The following is a 9,288-nucleotide window of genomic DNA, read 5'->3' as shown; positions in this document are numbered from 1 at the left end:
CTATTTATGCTCTGGCGTGTCCTATGTATATTATCCTACTAGATCTCGTATTGATTTTCTTCCTGTTCTCTCTCTCTCTAGTTCCTTGAGATATAGAATCAGGTCGTTTATTTGAGATCTTTCTTTTTTCTCATTATTGGCATGTATCACCATCAACTTTCCTCTCGGGACTTCTTTGTGTCCTGTGTGTTTCCATTTTCTACATTTCTGTTTTCATTGGTAGATCAAAACAAAACAAAAACAACCCTCTTTTGGCTTCACACAAATAGTTATTTGTTTGTTTTGTTTTGTTGAGTCAGGGTCTCTCTATGTAGTCCTGGCTGTCCCTGGAACCCACTGTGTAGACCAAGCTGGCATCGAACTCAGAGAGGTAATTAAAATACTATATTATACAAACACAAACAAAAACCCACGAGCCAAAAAATTTACTTCTTTTAGACTGTCTCTGCCAGCCATCTTGTTACAGTGACAAGAAATGTACCTACTAAAGTTAGGGCTGTCATGGAACTTCAGTTTCTAAAGATTTGGAAAACATGTCAGTTTTATTTGTGTTGAGTATCCTTTGCTGCATACAATATTTTCATAAAACTTAGTCTCCCAGTGAAACAATGAACATTTTATCTCTCTGCTCTGAGTTAGAATTTCAGGAGCATATGGAGCATACAGCTGCTTGGGTATCCCCATATTATGGATATGCCATATTATAGCAGCTGATTTCTCACACAGTAAGTGATCCAACAAAGCAAGGCGTAGAAGCTGCTAAGTATTTCCTAACCTAGTCACTGGAGTCACATGCCTTCCTTCGGAAATATTCTGTTACACAGACCAACCCCACTCACTGGGGAAGAGGTCTGTCTGCACTAACATGAATCAGGTCACCAAAGGCCATCTCGGACCTGGGACACGAGACTCACCTTAGGCACCCATTGATTTGTGACTTTTAACGTGCAGAGTTGTATCCCTTCCAAGTCTCTCACTCCCATCTCAGCATTGCTTCAGCTCTGCCTCTACAGAAGCCTAGGGAGACTCAAGCCCATTTCTTGACTCCTAAAACCCTGGATTTCTTTTGCCGCACCCTGTGTTTGTTATTGCTTTATTTCCTTTTTCACTGGTCTTCAAGACTTTTTTCAATTTCCCTTTTGGTTTCACACAAAAGTTTTAGTTGTTATTGGGGTTTGTTTGTGGCCTAGGCTCTGAAGACATAGGTTATCTGTCTGCTGAAACCTAACATGAAACTCAATATTCAAGGAGAGCATGAGGGGATGACACACAGAGGAGAAAGATAGCCATCACACAAGACACACTGGTCCATAGCAGAACAGAACTTCATCAGGACCTGCAGGAGTCCCTCCCTGATTAAGAGCCAGAGCCAGAGAATAGGTCCCTCTGGTTCTCGGCTCCTTCTGTGCTTTCTAGAGTGTCTTTCCATACACACAGTCCATATTTTCTGCTTTCATGGTTTCCCTTCTTCCTAGAGTTCAGAGGCCTCTTCACTTTAAATTGTCCATGTCTCTTTGAGTCCTCGTTAGATATGGCCTCGCTAAGTCTATAAAAGTTGTGGTTCCTCTGGAAATATGAGTGATGCTCATTACATTTGTTAAGACCACGACCATGGGTCTTCTGAGAAGATCATTCTTGGATGTTAGGCTGCCATGGGGATTTGGGGACTGCACAAGAGTATGACCTTTAGCCTCGTTAGAAGCCTCTGTTGTTCCTCTCAGTTGTTCCCCAAGGCACTGCCTGGATATTCCCAGATCTTAACAAGTGATTTTACAAACACAAGGTAGGCTTTATCTTCTTATCATGCTTTCCTCTGATGCCTCTGATGTTATCTTTACCTAGAAGGCATTTTCACAGTCTAGCACCGAGGCATCCATAGAGGCTAGGAACCTTTAAATATAGCATTTTTTTTACTTTAAATTTTAAAAAAATTAAAAATTAAAATAGCTCTTCTTTTAGCTTATTTGTCTCATTGTATTTTATAGAAAGTCTAAACCCATACTCTTTAATACCCTGCCTGGGAATTTCCTCAGATAGATGTCCCCATGTCAACAGGAGCATTTCTACTTTGTCCCAGGCAACAGCATGCTAACTTTCTTACCAGTACTTAAAAAGGTTCTCCTTTCTTCTCATGCAGAGTGATGTTTTCCTCATGTCCCATTAGCCCCAGTGGCTGTCACTTCAAAGTCGTTTAGTGTTTTCACTTTATCTTCATCTTCATCTTTATCCTCCTGGTTCTTACTCAGTGTTGGATTGCAGGATTCTACTCACATTTTAGATTTCGGATACAGCATTTCCATATAGTAAATCCAGGTATAAATTTCTCCCAAAGCAGTACCACTAAACAGTAAGGGTAGTCTCGAATGTTACCTGTGTACCAGAAATGAGAACATCAGCTGATTGGTTCTGCCTTGGACAGTCACTCATGAAGTTTTAGTCAAGATGTTGACCAAAGTTGTGGCCATATGAAAACTTAGTTATAAGCAGGCAAATCTCTTTCAGTGGCTGGCAAATGGTGTTGGTCATTAAATGGGGATGGGTGGGTAATATTGGTTATTAGATGGGGAAGTGGTATTGGTTACTAGATGGGGGTGGTACTGGTTATTGGATGGAGGTCTCAGTCACTTGCCACTGAACTCACTTTCAGGGTAGATGAGTGCTCCCACGGCAACTGGCGCCCCTCAGAGGAAAAAGTAGTGATTGTTCTATGTCTTGTAATCTAATCTGGGAAGTCACACACCATCATGTAATCTCTGGGTCAAATAGGTTCACTCTGATCCATTGTGGGAGGAGAGTCCACCAAGGCAGGGCAGCCAGAAGGCAAGGGTCATTGAGGGATGTCACAGAGCTCAGTTACCACAGCATGTGTATTCATACGCTCAAGGCTTTTTCCAGTGACAGAGCAGTACCCTTTTCAACAAGGAGCTATTGAGTAGCTACCACACACGCTGTTCTTAATGCCAGATAAATGCTGACTTCCGAAGCTTGTAGAACAGGAGGAGTCTGAAGGACTGGAGACGAGGCTGAGTGAGCGAGTTTAGGCATATGAGTGACGGGTTAGAGGCAGGGGGTGGGGGTGGGGGCTGAGCAGGCAATGGACAAGATGCGAGGCATTTGTGTGGCGTGATTTGTGAAACCATGGGAGACTTTGAAACCTAGCACGAATAGACTTGTTTTAATAGAATCACATAGCATCTATGCTGAAGAGGGTATAAGTGTATGTGTGTGGGGGACAAGATATAGGGGTCCAGAAATTAGACCATGAAAGTAATGAGGCAGTGATTATTGAAGTGTGGTCTGAGGAAGAGAGAAAGCAATGAGGGTGGACGCTGTATTTCAGATGACGAGCCCGTGGTGTTCTCTAAGGGACTGAATAGAGTACACATGTTTGCCAAGACCAGAGCCTCTACTCCAAGTGTCTTTGCACACTGGGCCCCCTTGTTCTAGAAGACTCTTCCTCAGGTAGCACCTCATCTTTGCCTTCAGATCTTTAGACAAAGTCCACCTTCTCCACGACGTGTCTCCTAATGAAGCAGCAGTGTTCCACCCTCCTCCTTCAGCCTCTGCCCTCTGCCCTGCGCTGGTGTTCTCTCACCACACTGGTCAGCAGCTGACCCAGGTGTTCCGCTGTCCTCTGTCTCCTAATTAGAAATCTGAATCCGTGACAAGTAGTAGTTTTGTAGGCTTTGGACACTTTTATTTAGCACTAGGAACAGTGTGCATGGTGGGCATTGCATTCTGTTAAAAAAAAAAAAAAGAAGAAGAAGCTATCAAAATAAAAATACTTACAGGGGCTGGCGAGATAGCTCAGTGGTCAAGACCACATACTGCTTTTGCAGAGGAATTGAGTCTCCCACAGCTCTCAATTGTCTCAGCTTTGGGGGGATCAGATGCCTCTGGCCTCTGTAGGCATCTGCACACATATGCACATATCCACATCTCCCATGCACAAACACATACACCTAATTTTTTAAAATATAAAAATCAAAAGTGTATATGTAAGAAAAGAAAGCTTCATCGGGTTTGGTTTGAGTGGGGGCAATAGTGAAATTGGCTTTTACTAAGGCAAATAGCAGGAAGAACGGCTCGATGGTAGAGTTTAAATTAAGAGCACCGAAGGGCTGGAGAGGTGGTTCAGTGGGTTGAGGGCTTGCTATGCAAACATGGGGGTCTGAGTTCAGATCTGCAGCATCCATGTGAAAATCACGTTCATAATCCACAGAGTAAGAGGCACCAAGAGAATATCGAACTCACTGGTGAATCAGTCTAGCCAATCAGTGAACTTCAGGTTCAGTGAGAGACCTTGTCTCAAAAAAGAGCATGATAGAAAGGACATCAATGTTGAACAGATACACATGAGTGTGCATTCACATATATGCCCCCATACATACATACATACATACATACATACATACATACATACATGCATGAGATTGGAGATATCTACATAGAAACCTGATGACAAGTAGATTCACAAGTCTGACCTTTGAGGCAATGCATGTAGCTACAGACAAGGCCTAAGGACTGTGTTCGAACCACCCTAATGCTCAGAGGTTGGGCAAAGAGAAAGAACAAGCAATAGCCACCAACGGATGGTGCCATCAGGGAGGTGGGAGAGAAGTCAACTCCATGTTAACACTCTAGCAGCAAAATGAAAGGAGTTATCCTAGGAACTATTCTATTGCTGTGATAAAACACCATGCCTAAGGTAACTTATGAAAGGAAGCCTTTAGGATGAGTCCCTGATCTCAGGGAGGGAAAGCGTGGCAGCGGGCTGGAATGGCAGGCACTGGAGCAGTAACTGAGAGCTCATATCTGATCCAAAAGGTACAGGCAGAGAAAGGAAGACTTGACATGGTGACACACCTCCTCCAACAAAGGCCCATCTCCTGATCCCTTTCAAACTGTCCCACAACTGGGAACCAAACATTCAGACAGCTGAGACTTTGGGGGACATCCATTCAAGCCACCACAGGGAGTCACAGGCATGACAGATGTTTCCCTGGTAAGTCAGACATGATAAAGATTAAGAGCTGTAATGCAGGATAATTGATTATGCCGTGAACCCTGAGATTGTGTTATTTATTGAAAAAAATAAAACCTGTTTCTAGTTGTGGTGTGGCTCGGCCTCAGCACATGCCTTTAATCCTTCTGTCTGGAATACCAACACAACCTTAGTGCACTCTAATCGCAAACAATGAAGGTAACTTAAGTTTGTAGAACACCCGTGTTTGAAAGTGATGTCAAATTGAGTAGCAGAAAAGTGATGAATCAGAGGGAAAAAAATTGATAAAATAGGATGTGTGCAATTCTCACAAGAAGAGAGAGAAAGAAGAAGGTAACATAAGAGGGGACAGCTCAGAGGGGGAAAGGAGGGACAGGGACACGGAGAGACAGAGAGAGAACAAGCTAGACACAGGCAAAGACAGAACAAGCCAGAGAATGAGAAGGAGCCAGAAAATCAGAACAGATTGCTGGAGTTAGTTTGAGTCCAAGCAGAACAATTCAGTCAGAGGCTGAGAGAGAAGCCAGATTGAATCAGCTTGGAGAGGAGTTGGAGCCAGAAGAGCTGAGTTGAATCAGCCAGCCAGAGTTCAGAAATCACAAGAAAGGGTGAGCTTATTCAGCAGTAAGTCTCAGACGCTGAAAACATTCTAGGTCTAGCTAAGGTTGTAGGGAGTCTAGAAGCTTCCAGGACCAGGCCTAGGTTAGCAGATGGAGGCAGTAAGCCTTTGAGATGACAATTACATCAGGAGAATAAAAGTTACATTTACACACTTGACCACTCCCCTCTTACCACCCAAATCAATAGTGCTGTGACACTTCCAGAGATGGAGCCCAGAGATGGGTCTGCACAGGTAAGCGAGAGAGCTAGATCACTGAGGAGGGTCTCTGGTTCCTAAATCGGCAGTTCTCGACCTGTGAGTCATGACCCCTTTGGGGAGTGAAGGATTGTTTCTCAGGGGTTGCTTAGGAATATCAGAAAGTACAGGTATTTACATTATGACCCATAACAGTAGCAAAATTATAGTTATGAAGTAGCAACAAAAATAATTTTATGGTTGTGGGTCACCACAACATACATGAGGAACTGTATTGCCAGCATTAGGAAGGTTGTGGTAAGTTTTGCATTACCATGTGAACAAATGTTTATATTTAAGAATTCCATGATATATATATGTATATGTATACAACACATACTCAGACATGTAATTATTTATAAATACTTCCTTAGCCCATTCCATGAACCTAAATCACATGCTTCTTATTATAAACTAAAGTATTCTTTCCCGATTGTCACCCGACCCCAAGCAAACTGCAATTTATTACATTCTTTGAAAGAATAAAATAATCAGCTCAAAGTGCACACCAGGAAATGAATCAGCACAGTACCATCTGGAGGAAGCCAAGCTAAGGATACAGCCAAGACAGCTCAAGGCATCTTTTGGCTGCAGAACTCGGGGTATTAAATTCCCCAGGCTCCGCATGCTTTGGAAGGTAATGCCTGTAATAGTAGACACAATAGCACAGAGAGGTCGCTCCTGTCATGCGTTAATGCCTGGAGTGAATGTGGTAGGACAAACATTCACCTAGCTCGGTCTTTCACTTAGAATGTGAGGCGCAGGATGACTCGAGTCACGCGCAAAACGCCACTTTTGGTTCATGACATTTGGTGTTTTTAAGAACACTTCAAGTTGAGAGGTTCACAGTGATTTTATCCTGCAGAAGAAAAATTACACAAATAGTACAAATAGTTACCAATGGGTCTGCCTGAGACTCTGCCCCATAAATGATGCTCAACTCATGAAAACAGCTGCCCAATCGACTAGAACCACCGCAGGCTGCAAGCCGCCCGTGTGTTCATCCGGGTGGGCTACCCAGATCCTGCTGCCTGGCAGCATGGCAGAGAATGTTTGGAAACTTTCCATGAGATTCTATAGATGTAACGGTGGCCCAAGCCAAATGTCAGTTGTTGTGCATCGTAATTATGCATTGCTTCCAACTGGAAATAGTTATCTACCCATTTGATTGTAAGTCCAAGTCACAGGATTGGCCCCAATTGGCCTATGCTTTCTCCTAACGAACGAATAATAATGGGTGCTGTAAGAGTGCCTAGGAGAGAGGTCCCTCTGCTGGGCAGAGCTGAACGGGAAGTGGGGGTGGGGGGGTTGTTTTGTTTAGTTTTAGTTTTCTCCTAGCTACCTTCTATCTTCTCTGTCAGAGATAAGGGGGCAGACCCTGAAAGGTAGGAGGGTTGAAAAGGGACCTGCATTACTACATCTCATAATTAAACCATCCAAAGGGAGGGATGAAAGCAACTGCTTAGAGAGATGAGAACATGGGACCCAGGCCTGCAACAAAAGTCAAGCGCTTGTCAGACTTGCCCAGTCCAGGGCTCTCAGTGAGTCAGAAACTCCGAGTCGGCTGAGGGGCTTGTACATTCTATGTCCGTTCATAAGATGATCCTCACGCATCTCAAGTTGGAGAGCCGTGGAGGGCATTCAGCACGTCTTGGAAGAGAAATAAGACAAGAAATCCTTGCCTTACAGTGCTCAGGTAGACACGCCCAGCACCATTCAAAGAGCTACTGGAGCGGGACAGAGAGCATCCCTAAAGAATAACACCCACCCATCTCCCCTTTCACCGCTCGTGTTCAGTGCAGAGCTTCCGGTTACGGTGACTTCGTATTTTATTTCCTGTATTTAGCAGCTTTTCAGCAGAGAATAAAGATGCACTTGAGATCTTTACCCCAAGTTTTTATTTATTTATTTTTTAAGTTAAAAGATGATTGGATGAGCTATGTTTGAAGTTCTATAACGGAGCTACCCGAAGAGATAGGCATGGGTAATACAGAGAATAAAAACAGTAACGGCATTGTCTAAGCGTTTATTTCCGAGAGTAGCTTGTGTGTAGTTAGCCTCTGCTTGCCCTTGATGGATGGGTCCATCATGCCAACTCTACAACTCTGAAACCCAGAGTACTCTGCCTAAAGAAAACCATGCCTTGATTCTCAGTGAGCTTTTATCACTTATTAATGTGATAGTCTCCCAACCAGGCGGCTCAGAGGTGTCAAAAAAAGCTCAGCCACTTGTTTTGTATATTTTGAACCTTCAGAAAAACATGTTTATTTCCTAAAATCTATTTCAAGCTGACGAGATAGATTGGCTCTGCAGGTAAAGGTGCTAACCACCAACTCTGATAACCTGAATTCATTTCCCAGGCCCCACGTATAGTAGAAACAGGAGAAATGATTCACATGAGTTGTCCTCTGATGGTCACATGTATACTGTGATGCACATGTCCAAAAGTATGCTCACACACACACACACACACACACACCAATCACACAAATAAATAAATAAATAAATAAATAAATAAATAAATAAATAAATGTAGAAACATTAAAAATGCACTTAAATGCCAAGATAGTTATAGAAACTAACATTCTAAATGTACACATGTAATGAGTTAACTTTCCACAAGAGTGGGGAACAAATGGCACAATTATTCACACACTATCAGGAGTTTAAAGGCATTAATTTTAACATATCAGTAATCATTGAATTTGGCCATAGTGGTGCATGAGATTTCTAAATCTGGCAATGTGTGGCTTTGACCTATTTCTGTCATAGCCCTCCTTGAGGGTGAATAAAAATAAGTGGGCCAGAAGCCTGTATTCATAGACAACTCAAGCCAAATGGCCAACACTCACCTTCACGGGACCTGATGGTAGTGAGTTCTCTGCATTCGGTTGAATCTTAGGACACCAGCCAGAAGTGTGACCTTACGTAGGTCACCTCTGCTCTGTTCCATGTGTCTTCTAGTCTAGAAAAAAATAGAGGAGGAGGATGGTGAATTTCTGTTAATTCGTGTGTTCCAGTATCCTGTATGCATTTCTACAAGACCTCCCGTCTTGCACCCCAAAGATATGTTGCTAGAATTTCCTTGGTGCCAGTCAACTACGTAAAAGCTTTTCTCTCCCTTTCTTGCACTTCAATTCAGTCTCTTGTGATAGGTTCTTTTCTTTGCCACCAGGCCAGCTCTTTAAAACCCATTTCACGAGCTGTCCCAATAATTAACAACTAATTAACAAGAAGGCCTGGCTGCTAGGGCTTGGTGCTTTCAAAAAGAAATGAGCAGGAAGGTTGCTTCGCTTTCTCTATTCACAGGGTCCCTACCATTGTCACTGGGATCGGCTGGAGATGGCGGCTCCTGAATGGTGTGAACAATCTCATTAAAAATCTCTGCTGGAACAATCAATTCACTGTCACTGGACCATATCGATCC

The 9,288-nt window shown here is 43.2% G+C and overlaps 1 long non-coding RNA gene across 3 annotated transcripts; it reads right to left on the bottom strand.

The window, feature by feature from the left end:
• Positions 1-1,978: 1,978 nt before the first annotated feature.
• On the bottom strand, positions 1,979-8,938 carry C030018K13Rik (RIKEN cDNA C030018K13 gene). 3 transcript variants are annotated; one of them, NR_045412.1, is made up of 4 exons: positions 8,714-8,938; positions 7,386-7,511; positions 6,591-6,720; positions 3,481-3,738 (listed from the first exon to the last, which is right to left on the bottom strand). It is a non-coding gene; the product is annotated as an RIKEN cDNA C030018K13 gene (long non-coding RNA). The 3 variants fall into 3 exon arrangements; NR_045411.1 differs by lacking the exon at positions 3,481-3,738 and having other exon boundaries at positions 6,200-6,720; NR_045413.1 differs by lacking the exons at positions 3,481-3,738; positions 6,591-6,720; positions 7,386-7,511 and adding an exon at positions 1,979-2,370.
• Positions 8,939-9,288: the final 350 nt, after the last annotated feature.

Source organism: Mus musculus, chromosome 5 (assembly GCF_000001635.26).
Source record: "Mus musculus strain C57BL/6J chromosome 5, GRCm38.p6 C57BL/6J".
Lineage (NCBI taxonomy): Eukaryota > Metazoa > Chordata > Mammalia > Rodentia > Muridae > Mus > Mus musculus.
The sequence above is the reverse complement of the archived record's forward strand: the minus strand, read 5'-3'. Positions and strand labels throughout refer to the sequence as shown.